At 39.2% G+C, this 13,468-nt stretch overlaps 1 protein-coding gene and 1 long non-coding RNA gene across 2 annotated transcripts in view; both read left to right on the top strand.

Moving 5' to 3' along the window:
• The first annotated feature begins 268 nt into the window (after positions 1–268).
• The window catches only part of LOC134816272 (SH2/SH3 adapter protein Nck1-like), a 38,769-nt gene continuing 25,569 nt past the window's right edge, over positions 269–13,468 (top strand). Inside the window, exon 1 of the mRNA XM_063825031.1 lies at positions 269–295. The gene's annotated coding sequence lies outside the window, so the exon portion shown is untranslated. The remainder of the gene's footprint in view (positions 296–13,468) is intronic.
• On the top strand, positions 10,237–12,495 carry LOC134816644 (uncharacterized). Its single transcript, XR_010160430.1, has 2 exons — positions 10,237–12,012; positions 12,141–12,495. It is a non-coding gene; the product is annotated as an uncharacterized LOC134816644 (long non-coding RNA).

Below are 13,468 nucleotides of genomic sequence, written 5' to 3' on the forward strand. Positions count from 1 at the left end.
AAAACCTGAAATCTTTTAGTCCCAAAATTCATTGTAGCGCGATGCGTTACTGTGCTGCGCTGCGCACTCAATGAGGCTTCTAGGTCGGCGAGAAGCGCTACTGTGCCGCGCCGAGCTGAGATGAATTGACATCGTCAATTAACTTACCTGGGGACCTCAGGCTATCATGTTCATAAACATATAGAATAGAGATTACTAATCTCAGATTAGGCGGAATGACAGGCTGAGCGCGGCCCAGTTTTAATACTTTCAAGAGTTTTAATACTTTCAACACTACTATATAACAAATAATTTGAGGATGTCCAATATGTCCATGGCTTGCTAAAGTCAACTGCATCGGGGGTACTATGATGGTCCAGGGGGTGCTGAAACAGAAGACTGGCACTCTTAACCTATTAAGAAGTTAAGTAGTTGTAGTGAATAATGTTTCTGTTTGGCAATGTATAACTCCATTCACACCACAATCCACAATTGGACAATTGGACAACCCTGATTAATGTGTAGATAGTGTTGAAAGAATTTTAAACTTTTAACTTGAACATCACTTCTGATAACTTTTGGGGCTGTGCTCCAAGAACAGGCTGACATATTATGTGGCCTATGGATTATATATGTAATGTATTCTGATTCAATGATAGGGCTTGCCAGTCCAACCACCTCATATTTTTCATACTCACTCACTCTCTTGTCCCATGTGTCGTAGTCCGTCAGTCTGTTCAATTTTTCAATCTTTTGAATCATTTTGACTAATCCCGTTTACACTTTCATTGTTGTAAACTGGATTTTTTCTTCCAATACAGAACATTCGAAACTGCTATCTGCTCTTCTTTCTTTTCAGGGAGTGTGCTGGTTGGACGTGAAGGTGCCCCCTGGTCTGTCTGGTACCCTCAACGCTTCTACGCCATGATTGATACATCCAACGACACTCACCCAGAAAAGTGTGAGAGTCCACAACCTGTTCCGGACCAGACTACACCCGCTACGGTTCTGGACCAGACTACACCCACTATAAATATCATTGCCGATATTGATGTTCAAGTACTGAACGACGTCGACAAAATACTTCATGAATCAGAGGAAAATAAAAACTGTAGCAGCCTTATTAGTTTCTTCTCAAATGGGTCTGCCCCCTTCGACAACTTTTTGTTAACTCATTCGCAGAGCCTGCGCTCAGAGATAGATATCATCAAGCTTAACATTTCTAACCTTTTGAAAGTTGAAGTGAACAACTTTGGAATCATAACGCCATCTATGGTGAAGGGTTGTTCCTCTCTTAATAAAATCACCCTGGCAGAGGGTCTCCTATCCTTGCTTGGCCTTGCTGAAAGTGTTTGTGCTGTTGTTAGTGGCAAGAAATGTGACCACGACGTTAAGTCCCCGTCATACTTGTCAGCTCCCTCCAGCATTCCAATGGGTCATACTATCTCTGACGGAAGCTCTATACACAAGTCTTTAGAAGCCATCCAAATATCCATCAAAAGCTTGAAAGACAACGATAGCCATCTTAGGACTCTTGACTCCATCAACTCCAAGCTTGCTGAACTTAAACTTGATATTAACTGTTTCAAAAACAGTAGGTCTTCCAACGTGTCCACTCCTGACCTGGCCTTACCTCCTTTTATCATAGGGTCACCAGCAGCCTGCGAATCAGACCATGAACAACTCCTACTGGATGCACAGAAGCCATCAAGTGCAGACGAACCTAAGTCCAAGCACATTATGTCTTATGTACCAGAATTCATTGATACCACCTTGAACTCTGGGCTCTTAGATTTCCTTGATCAACAGAAAGATGCTTTTGACTGTAACTCAGAAAATGGGCATGGAGTTATAAGCTTTGGAGAACCATATGATTACCCTGGGGCAAAAGCTGCTAAGCCCAAATCAGAAGACCTCCCCGATGTTCTTGTTGAACTTGCCTCAAGAATAAAGAAGCATTGCCCTGGTACAGTTATTAATCAATGCTTGATCAACCGGTACAATGATGAGAGCAGCTTTCTCCCCAAACACTCGGACAACGAGAACTCGCTTGTGCATGACAGTTCGATTTTCACAGTATCCTTAGGAAGCCAGTGCTCGGTTAAGTTCTCAATGAAAGGCTCAACAAATGGGGAAGTCATTGAGACGATAGAGGGACGCAGTCTTTATATCATGAGCAAGCAGTCCCAGTTCCTCTGGGACCACAGAATAGATAAGAGCACTGAGAAGAGGGACATAAGATTCAGTATAACGTTCCGTTATGTTAGCAACAGCACCAATGCAACATTGATTATTGGTGACTCAAACACCCGGTTCCTCAGGTTTGGTGCAGGGAAAGGGACATTTGGTCACAAACTGCCTGGAAAAAGAGTTGAATGTTTCACAATAGATCAGTTAGACCCTGCTATTTGTGTAGGATACAAGAACGTTGTAGTACACTGTGGTGTAAATAATATTAAAAGGGGAGGGGGTGATGTTAAACATTGGGCTAATGAGCTGACGAAGAAGCTCAAGAATATTTGTGATTTGTGTCCATATTCTAAAGTTATAGTCTCACCCATCCTACCAACTAGGTCCTCCTGGCTGAATGACAGAGCCATGGAATTTAATAGTTTATTATTTGGTTACTGTAATACTAACACTAGGATAGGAACTTTAGATTTTGATAGTTTTGTCGATGAAGAGGGTCTACTGAACAAGCAGTTCTGTAGATACAAGAAGCCGGATGACCCAATCCACCTTGGATCAAACGGTATCTTTAAACTCTCCCCCGGGGCAATTGCCCATAAGATCCTAGGTAGCCCAGTTGATGGGAGGTTGTTCAGTGCTGTTGCCAAGGCCCAAAATAGATTTTCCCCACGTCCCCGTAGATCTGTACTTCAGTCATGATAGTCAAATTAATATGCGAAATTTGCTGCTGCTGCAATAGACGTGTGCGTGCTGGACATCCATTCATAATTTGTCAGATGTGTGACAAAATAATGCACAAAAAATGCAAAACTGATGATAACATAGTCAAATTTCGAGATGGAACATACTGCAAAATATGCACTGATGCCAATGATATTGTTCGGTACAACCCTTTCTACCAAGCTCCCCACTTTGCAAACAATGGCCTCATTGATGATGAGCCAGTCAATTATATAGAATCTATCTACAATAGCTCAAAGGTTCTTGAAAATTGCAAAATATTCTCCATAAAAGAGTTGAATGCCACCATCCTACCTAAAAATTCAGTTAAATATTTGTCCAAATTATTTCTTAACATTGATGGAAATGCATCCAACTTTGACAACTTTGCAGTTGAGCTGTCTTGTATCGACCACAAATTCTCTGTTATCGGCCTTGCAGAAACAAACACCAATCCCGAAAATGGAGCCCTGTATCAGCTTAACGGATACTCCTCCTGTTACCAATCACGTTACTTTTGTCAAAAGAAAAACCAGTTCAAGAGTAAAGGGTCAGGAGTGTGTCTTTACCTGCACGATTCCCTTAACTTTAACAAGATTACTGGCTTATCTCTCTGTAATGAACACATAGAATCACTATTTGTATCTATCACTAGCTTGCAAGACCCAACTGTTGTAGGGGTTATCTACCGTCCCCCAAACGCATCACTTGAACTGTTCAACGAAGCATATGTTCGTATTCTCTCAAAATTGAATGGCAAAAAAGTATACATTCTTGGTGATTTCAATGTCAACATTTTGAAAGACCCATCTCCATCAGAGGACAAATTCCAAGAAATAATATTCAACAACGGCTTCACACCAACCATATCAGTACCAACACACCAAATGCCTGGCTGTTCCAGGACTTGTATTGACAATATCCACACCAATGTAGTAGACCAATCCCTTATTTCTGGTGTGATATCTGGTTGTGGAACACAACAAGAAAATTGAGAATAATCTTGTGCGAGGGTAGGGACCCAGATGTCGTTTCTAACCCAAATAAACTTTAAGGAGGCTTCTCATCAGTAGCCGCACCTCCTTACTCGGTTTCTGAACTGGAATTCTATGGGCTTCCAGACGGCCAGACCGAGTATTACCACCCCATCCTTCTAGAGTTCATCACAAGTAGCACCCACCTTGAAGATCTTTGACACCCAGACACACCCCATTGGCGAACAAACTTTGGATATAATCTTACATGCTCCCGAAGGAATCCCTGGTTTATGGTCTTTCTCATCGTCACTAGCACTTTCACTAGAGTCACCAGCCCTTTCACTGGAGTCATCAGCCCAATCACTGAAGTATACAGAAGTATAGTTGTGGAACACAACAAGAAAATTGAGAATAATCTTGTGCGAGGGTAGGGACCCAGATGTCGTTTCTAACCCAAATAAACTTTAAGGAGGCTTCTCATCAGTAGCCGCACCTCCTTACTCGGTTTCTGAACTGGAATTCTATGGGCTTCCAGACGGCCAGACCGAGTATTACCACCCCATCCTTCTAGAGTTCATCACAAGTAGCACCCACCTTGAAGATCTTTGACACCCAGACACACCCCATTGGCGAACAAACTTTGGATATAATCTTACATGCTCCCGAAGGAATCCCTGGTTTATGGTCTTTCTCATCGTCACTAGCACTTTCACTAGAGTCACCAGCCCTTTCACTGGAGTCATCAGCCCAATCACTGAAGTATACAGAAGTATAGTTGTGGAACACAACAAGAAAATTGAGAATAATCTTGTGCGAGGGTAGGGACCCAGATGTCGTTTCTAACCCAAATAAACTTTAAGGAGGCTTCTCATCAGTAGCCGCACCTCCTTACTCGGTTTCTGAACTGGAATTCTATGGGCTTCCAGACGGCCAGACCGAGTATTACCACCCCATCCTTCTAGAGTTCATCACAAGTAGCACCCACCTTGAAGATCTTTGACACCCAGACACACCCCATTGGCGAACAAACTTTGGATATAATCTTACATGCTCCCGAAGGAATCCCTGGTTTATGGTCTTTCTCATCGTCACTAGCACTTTCACTAGAGTCACCAGCCCTTTCACTGGAGTCATCAGCCCAATCACTGAAGTATACAGAAGTATAGTTGTGGAACACAACAAGAAAATTGAGAATAATCTTGTGCGAGGGTAGGGACCCAGATGTCGTTTCTAACCCAAATAAACTTTAAGGAGGCTTCTCATCAGTAGCCGCACCTCCTTACTCGGTTTCTGAACTGGAATTCTATGGGCTTCCAGACGGCCAGACCGAGTATTACCACCCCATCCTTCTAGAGTTCATCACAAGTAGCACCCACCTTGAAGATCTTTGACACCCAGACACACCCCATTGGCGAACAAACTTTGGATATAATCTTACATGCTCCCGAAGGAATCCCTGGTTTATGGTCTTTCTCATCGTCACTAGCACTTTCACTAGAGTCACCAGCCCTTTCACTGGAGTCATCAGCCCAATCACTGAAGTATACAGAAGTATAGTTGTGGAACACAACAAGAAAATTGAGAATAATCTTGTGCGAGGGTAGGGACCCAGATGTCGTTTCTAACCCAAATAAACTTTAAGGAGGCTTCTCATCAGTAGCCGCACCTCCTTACTCGGTTTCTGAACTGGAATTCTATGGGCTTCCAGACGGCCAGACCGAGTATTACCACCCCATCCTTCTAGAGTTCATCACAAGTAGCACCCACCTTGAAGATCTTTGACACCCAGACACACCCCATTGGCGAACAAACTTTGGATATAATCTTACATGCTCCCGAAGGAATCCCTGGTTTATGGTCTTTCTCATCGTCACTAGCACTTTCACTAGAGTCACCAGCCCTTTCACTGGAGTCATCAGCCCAATCACTGAAGTATACAGAAGTATAGTTGTGGAACACAACAAGAAAATTGAGAATAATCTTGTGCGAGGGTAGGGACCCAGATGTCGTTTCTAACCCAAATAAACTTTAAGGAGGCTTCTCATCAGTAGCCGCACCTCCTTACTCGGTTTCTGAACTGGAATTCTATGGGCTTCCAGACGGCCAGACCGAGTATTACCACCCCATCCTTCTAGAGTTCATCACAAGTAGCACCCACCTTGAAGATCTTTGACACCCAGACACACCCCATTGGCGAACAAACTTTGGATATAATCTTACATGCTCCCGAAGGAATCCCTGGTTTATGGTCTTTCTCATCGTCACTAGCACTTTCACTAGAGTCACCAGCCCTTTCACTGGAGTCATCAGCCCAATCACTGAAGTATACAGAAGTATAGTTGTGGAACACAACAAGAAAATTGAGAATAATCTTGTGCGAGGGTAGGGACCCAGATGTCGTTTCTAACCCAAATAAACTTTAAGGAGGCTTCTCATCAGTAGCCGCACCTCCTTACTCGGTTTCTGAACTGGAATTCTATGGGCTTCCAGACGGCCAGACCGAGTATTACCACCCCATCCTTCTAGAGTTCATCACAAGTAGCACCCACCTTGAAGATCTTTGACACCCAGACACACCCCATTGGCGAACAAACTTTGGATATAATCTTACATGCTCCCGAAGGAATCCCTGGTTTATGGTCTTTCTCATCGTCACTAGCACTTTCACTAGAGTCACCAGCCCTTTCACTGGAGTCATCAGCCCAATCACTGAAGTATACAGAAGTATAGTTGTGGAACACAACAAGAAAATTGAGAATAATCTTGTGCGAGGGTAGGGACCCAGATGTCGTCTCCCACCATCACCCTGTATTCACTCTTGTTGAGCTTCCCCCTAACTCTGTGCCTAAACCTGATTCACCAGACAAAATTACCATACACTACGACTATTGTAATGCTAACCTAGAGAAGCTCTGTCTTGAAATAGAAAACGATATAGATAGGTTCCAGCACAGCTGTGACACATTTGACTCTTTCATGCAGTTATTTCAAGAAAAGATAGATTTGTCTTGCAAACTTCTCACTCCTAGAACCACTAAACGCAACAGCATAACTAACCCTTGGATTACCCAGGGGCTAATTAATTCCATAGACAAGAAAGCCAGGTTGTATTTCGAATGAAAGAAGACTTGTACATAAAAACTACCTGACGGGGATCAAAACAAGCACATCTGCTACAAGGAATTCGACAAGTTTCTCAAAAACTCAATAAATATGGCAAAAGCTATGTGCTATACTAGAAAATTCGAGAAGTACAGCATGAACTCAAAAAAGACCTGGGAAGTTATCAATGAACTCCGTGGTAAGAATATGTCTAGACGTAAGGACGATTTTGTCATAGATGGCCAGAGAATTACTTGCAGACGAATAATTGCTAACAAATTTTGTGAATACTTTACATCTCTTGCAAGCAATCTCAATAGAAATTTGTATTGTCGAACAATAGTATTAATAAAACAAAAGTTAATAAAACAAAAGTTAAATTTATTACCAATTATTCAATCAATACATATCATAAATTCTAATATTGGAAACACAATGCAGAATGGATGTCTTAAACTATAATTTTGTTGTCACTAATAATCTATTTACTTTCAAAGTTGAAATTTAGTTAAGTATGAAATGTTATAATATATGAGTTCTAAGATTATTCTTTGTATTATAAATATATATTATAGCTAATGTGAGAAGGTGTCACGGTGAAGAAGAGGTAAAGAAGAGATCCAACGAGGAAGGAGTAACAGAAGGTGTGTTAGAGTAACAGTGCTGTGTAGAGGTGTACCAGCCTGCGAAGTCCTTCGTGGATAGTGTAGTAGAACACCGGTAGGTTCTAGTGTAGGTTATAGTTTAGGTTTATTCTTTTATATTGATTGATGATAGTTGTAGGTTTATATATTTCTTATGTTGTAAATGATTCATATTTATTGTATTACTTATGAATCATATTTCAGGTGTTTTTAGTGTGTGTGTAGTATTGTAGTGGAGTGTGGAACGAAGATAAGAAGATATAGTAAACAGTAGCTAGGAGTGTAAGTAGTAGTCAACTAGAAGAAAGAAGATAGTAACGAAGAAGTGTATTTTGTATAAACATAGTTTTAGTAGTATATTTTAGTAGGAAGTAAAGACTTTTAGTTCGGATATTATTTGGTGATATTTTAGTGTAGTAGTTTTAGTAAGTAGTTAGTTAGTAGTTAGTTTATAGTGGGAATCGGGTACAGGTCTAGGGAGGTTAGTGAGTAAGTGAATTATTATAATATCTAGTGTTAATTTATTAACACCTTCTATTTCAGTTTATTTATTATAATTCCGAGTTTTATTTTGTATTAACATTCCATTTAATTGTGTATCAGGAATAGGTTGTAACAGTGGTAGCAGGAAGAAAACCATCAGGAGTCAAAGAAAAGTAAAGTGTTAAAAGTAAAGTAAAGTGTAAAAGAAAAGTAAAGATTTAAAGTAAAGTAAAGATGGGTAGTGAAAGAATACCAGTATTGAATGATGCGACAGATTATGGTCTATGGAAGAAAGAAGTCAATATATGGGTACTTGGAACTCAAGCTAAAGAAGCACAACAGGCGGCCAGATTGATTGGATTTATGTCTGGAAAAGCTCACGAAGCAGCAATACAGATTCCTCCTGAAGAACTCGGAACTGTAGCGAAGCTGACAACTGAGTTGGACAAACTCTTCTTGAAAGATGACACGCAAAATTTGTTTCAAGCCATAGAAGACTTTGAGCAGTACAACCGCTCTAAAGAAACTAGTATTGACGAATACATCAGATCATTTGAACAGAAATACAAGCGCCTAAAGGCTCTTAGATCAGACAAAGAAGCTTATGAGGACGGGATTAAAGCATTCAAGTTACTTCACCAAGCAAGCCTAACATCAGAACAGAAAAGACTCATACGAGCAACTACAGAAACGCTTACGTATGATGGCATGGTAAAAGCTCTGAAACGTACTTTTGGAGATGGTTCTGGAATTATTAGCAGTACCAGCAATGATCAAGGAAAGAACGCAAATCCTTACTTCTCAGCAGCTAGTTCTAGTGGTATAAAAATCAAAGAAGAACCAGTATTTTATACCAAAGATTCTTACCACAGCAGCAGCTCAGCTAGTGACAGAAGCGGATATTGTTCGTCTGGTAGTGACAAGAGAAACCAGCATAGCAGTACTAGTGACGGAGAAAAAGACGATGAAGAGAATGTTCTGTATTTCCAAGGTGGAAAATACCGAAGACAAAGACCATCAGATCAATCCTACCAAAGACCTAACTCGTCAGAGCAACAGTTTCAAGGACAAAGACCTACAGGACAATCCTACCAAAGACAAAGTCCCAACTACTACCAACAACAACATCTTATGAAAAAGGCAGAGAATTTCAAGAAAACAACTTGTCTAATATGTGACTCGCCTGAACATCGAGTAATCGGGTGTCCTTATAATAAGTTCACTCCAGAAAGAAAGAAAGAAGATGACAGTAAAAGATTGACGTTTTTAACCAAGGTAGTACAACTGGAATCAGCAATAGCCCATCCAGAAAGAGCTGAAAGATGCACATTTCTTCTCGAAGAAACAGTGAATAAAGCACTGTTGGACACAGGAGCAAGTTCTACTGTCTGTGGAAAGCAATGGTTAAAGATCTATAAAGAATCGTTATCACCAGAAGAAGCTATAAAGATAAAGACTGAACATTGTGAAACAACGTTCCGCTTCGGAGACGGAAATAGGGTAACATCTACTCAACTGGTAACACTACCAGTAAACATGTTTGGAAGAAACTTCACTCTGAAGACTTATGTAGTAAATAGTGAAATACCGTTGTTACTATCAAGACAAATGATGAATGACTTTCGTTTTGTTATCGACATGAGGCAGAAAAAAGTTTATGCAATGGGAGGAGAGGAACCCATTTTAGATACTACATCAGGGCATTTAGTGGTGTCAATAAACGGAAGAGCGTTTAACCGCGTTAACCCCTGCAGGATAGTACAAAATGAACAGAGCTCACAAACTGATGATGTACCAGAGAAAGAGCAAAGACCTCATCCAAAGGCAAAGACTCGTGATTCTCATGAGAGTGAGGGAGAGAAAAGAATCCCGACAAAGACAGCGACCTGGTTCTACGAGACTGTGTATTATTCAGACTCAGACTCAGAAGAAGATTCAACATCTACTTCAGCAATTAATGACGAAGTTGATACAGCAGTACGACAAGAGGAGACCACACCCTTACCACAAGAGGCTACCCCCTCAGTTGAAGTAGAGGAAATCACACCTATACCACAAGAGGTTACCCCTCCGGTTGAAATCAAAGAAGAAGAGACTCAACCGAAATGGACAAGTAAAGAACAACCTAAAGGAAAGAAAAACGCAGTCATACTGAAAAAGGGTGACACAATAAGATTCAGAGATGGAGACAATGAAGAATGGAAATGTGGGCTGATAGACAGTCGAGCAGGAAAGGCGACAGGTGCACAAAAGAACAGCTATAATGTGCACGTTGATGGTGAGGATGAGGCTCAAGTAATCGACCTAACTGATAAAAAGGTGGAAAGATTGCTTTGTACAAAAGAAGACAAACTCACAGTCACGAAAGAAGTACCAAAACAGGTCCCAAAAAAGGTCCCAACGCAGAAGATCGTCAGAAAGAAATAGAGACAGGACTGTTCCAGAATTCGCAGTGTCAACCATCAAAGACCTGAGCTTATACTCAGGAGTGTCAAAGAACCATTCATGTCATTTTAATTACCAACACGTGTAATGTAATTTACCAATTTGTGTCATTTTATTAATAATTACTTTAACAGATTTGTTTTACAAGAATTTATCTATAGTTTTGTATTGTAGTTCAAAACTACAACTTTTAACGGGAATTTTATATACTTTTTACGTGCATATTTAAACGCTTGTTTTAATATTCATGTATATTTTCAATTTTGTAACCTGTTTAACAGCGAGTGTTTTGACAGGGAAATTTGTAATATTTCAAACATCACCTGTTATGATGTTGATAACTGCAGTGTGGCAGTGTTTCCTAACAGTTAGATTTTAAAATTTTAGAAAGTTGGGTATTTTAAACTAAGAAAATTGGATACATTCACTGTGTAAAGTTAACCTCATTTACGTATTTTCCTATAATTTTAACCCCGAATTACAGATCCCTATCTTCATGAACGGAAACTTTTTAAACTTTCAGGTCGAGTATATGATCTCGAACTGGTAACTATTAACAACAAATTTTCAGTGCCAAAGTCCTATCTCCTAACATCACTTTATTTTTTTTCGCAGTTAATTTCTTGTCAGTTAGTCAGTACCTGTCAGTATCAATTTTAACACTGCTAACAAATAGATCAATTCATATAAAATATAAATATCGAGTGTGCATGTTAAGATATTGTTAAAGCTGTTGATTAGTTTGTATCTTACTGGAAAACTGAGTTTTAGAAACAGTTGAGCAATAACCTATATTTTGATTGTTACAGTTGGTGGAAGCTTTTTTCCAGTTCAACTAAGAGAGGTTTTGCTAAACTGTCGGCTTATTCTTCGGAATATTGACCTAGCTCCAGTTTAATCAGTTTTCTAGTAAAATTCTAACACAGCAATTTCTCAAGAAAAACGGTATGTTTTAAAAAGGGAGTTTCGGTGAAAACACCATTTTTAATCGTAAGTTATGATTTTGCAGAATTCTGCAGTATTATGGGGTACTTTGAATTTTGTAAATCTGATAATTTTTGATTCAGATGATTGAGACGGAAGTTTTAAAATGACGTGGATTTTAAACGATTTTTTAAGTAGACTTTTTTCCTTTGTGAGAGGAAAATTTTGCTTATTACTAGCAAAATTTGAAATTTAGAACGGCGCGGCGTGTTGTGCACGACAGTTCTTTTTGTATTTTGGTGGATCGGTTTTCGGGCTTTTTTAAAAAATTTTTAAATTGGGATGAGTGTTATAATATATGAGTTCTAAGATTATTCTTTGTATTATAAATATATATTATAGCTAATGTGAGAAGGTGTCACGGTGAAGAAGAGGTAAAGAAGAGATCCAACGAGGAAGGAGTAACAGAAGGTGTGTTAGAGTAACAGTGCTGTGTAGAAGGTGTACCAGCCTGCGAAGTCCTTCGTGGATAGTGTAGTAGAACACCGGTAGGTTCTAGTGTAGGTTATAGTTTAGGTTTATTCTTTTATATTGATTGATGATAGTTGTAGGTTTATATATTTCTTATGTTGTAAATGATTCATATTTATTGTATTACTTATGAATCATATTTCAGGTGTTTTTAGTGTGTGTGTGTAGTATTGTAGTGGAGTGTGGAACGAAGATAAGAAGATATAGTAAACAGTAGCTAGGAGTGTAAGTAGTAGTCAACTAGAAGAAAGAAGATAGTAACGAAGAAGTGTAATTTGTATAAACATAGTTTTAGTAGTATATTTTAGTAGGAAGTAAAGACTTTTAGTTCGGATATTATTTGGTGATATTTTAGTGTAGTAGTTTTAGTAAGTAGTTAGTTAGTAGTTAGTTTATAGTGGGAATCGGGTACAGGTCTAGGGAGGTTAGTGAGTAAGTGAATTATTATAATATCTAGTGTTAATTTATTAACACCTTCTATTTCAGTTTATTTATTATAATTCCGAGTTTTATTTTGTATTAACATTCCATTTAATTGTGTATCAGGAATAGGTTGTAACATGAAATGCCACCACATCATAGTTAGGGTAAAATATAATTCTTAAAAATTTTAAAATTGAGAAGATTGCTCAATGACTTAAAATTTAAAATTTAGCAAAAGATATCTAATTTTTAAATAGTTGGTTACAGTTTATGACAAGATGACAGTACTGGCATGATCAATTTTATTGTGGCTGGTAAAAGGACCCAGTTGCCTGTAAGGGCTTTACCGAACCCCTGGGGACCACAATGTGATAGGATCAGGCCAGATGTAGAGCAATTTATTTATTTCGGAGCTATGGTTACGTGGTATAGCTGGTGGTCATGTTTAAAGGTCAGTTTATCTTTGTGTGCTAATTATCCATCCAGATGCTTAGTGATGTGAGTAAATCATGCCCTTCTACAATATATAACGTTTAACTATAAATTTGTTTTTACCACAGAAACTGTGGCACTAAGGTCAAGAATTAAAAATTTGTACTCTCATTGATAGTTAAAGCGTTTTTTTCCCCAGCACTACTACACAACAAAAACCTGTCGGCCCACCGAGGAAACACAGTCGCAGAACAGGGAACCCAATTGTGCTCCTCTATTCTGCGATCGTGTGTATTTACTATAAACTAGCTAAATGCAGTTAGTAAAATTTTCTGGAATCATTAAAGTCGTTTGATTAGTTTATGTGTCAAAGTAATGTCCATGATAATCATATATTTGGATCCCCGTTGGGCAAACACTCGTCCCAAAGGCTAAGGCAAACCTTTCAATGTTTCACCATACGAAGTAAGGAGATTTGTACACATACTCAGCCTACAACTCCACCCATGGGACGAGACGCATATACCCAGTCAGCAAACACTATACACAACATACACACGATAACAAACAATGTATAATGCCATTACTTCATTTAAAAGAAAATATATCTGCTATCTA

The sequence above is a fragment of the Bolinopsis microptera genome, chromosome 6, assembly GCF_026151205.1.
Source record: "Bolinopsis microptera isolate Bmic1 chromosome 6, MBARI_Bmic_1.0, whole genome shotgun sequence".
Classification (NCBI taxonomy): domain Eukaryota; kingdom Metazoa; phylum Ctenophora; class Tentaculata; order Lobata; family Bolinopsidae; genus Bolinopsis; species Bolinopsis microptera.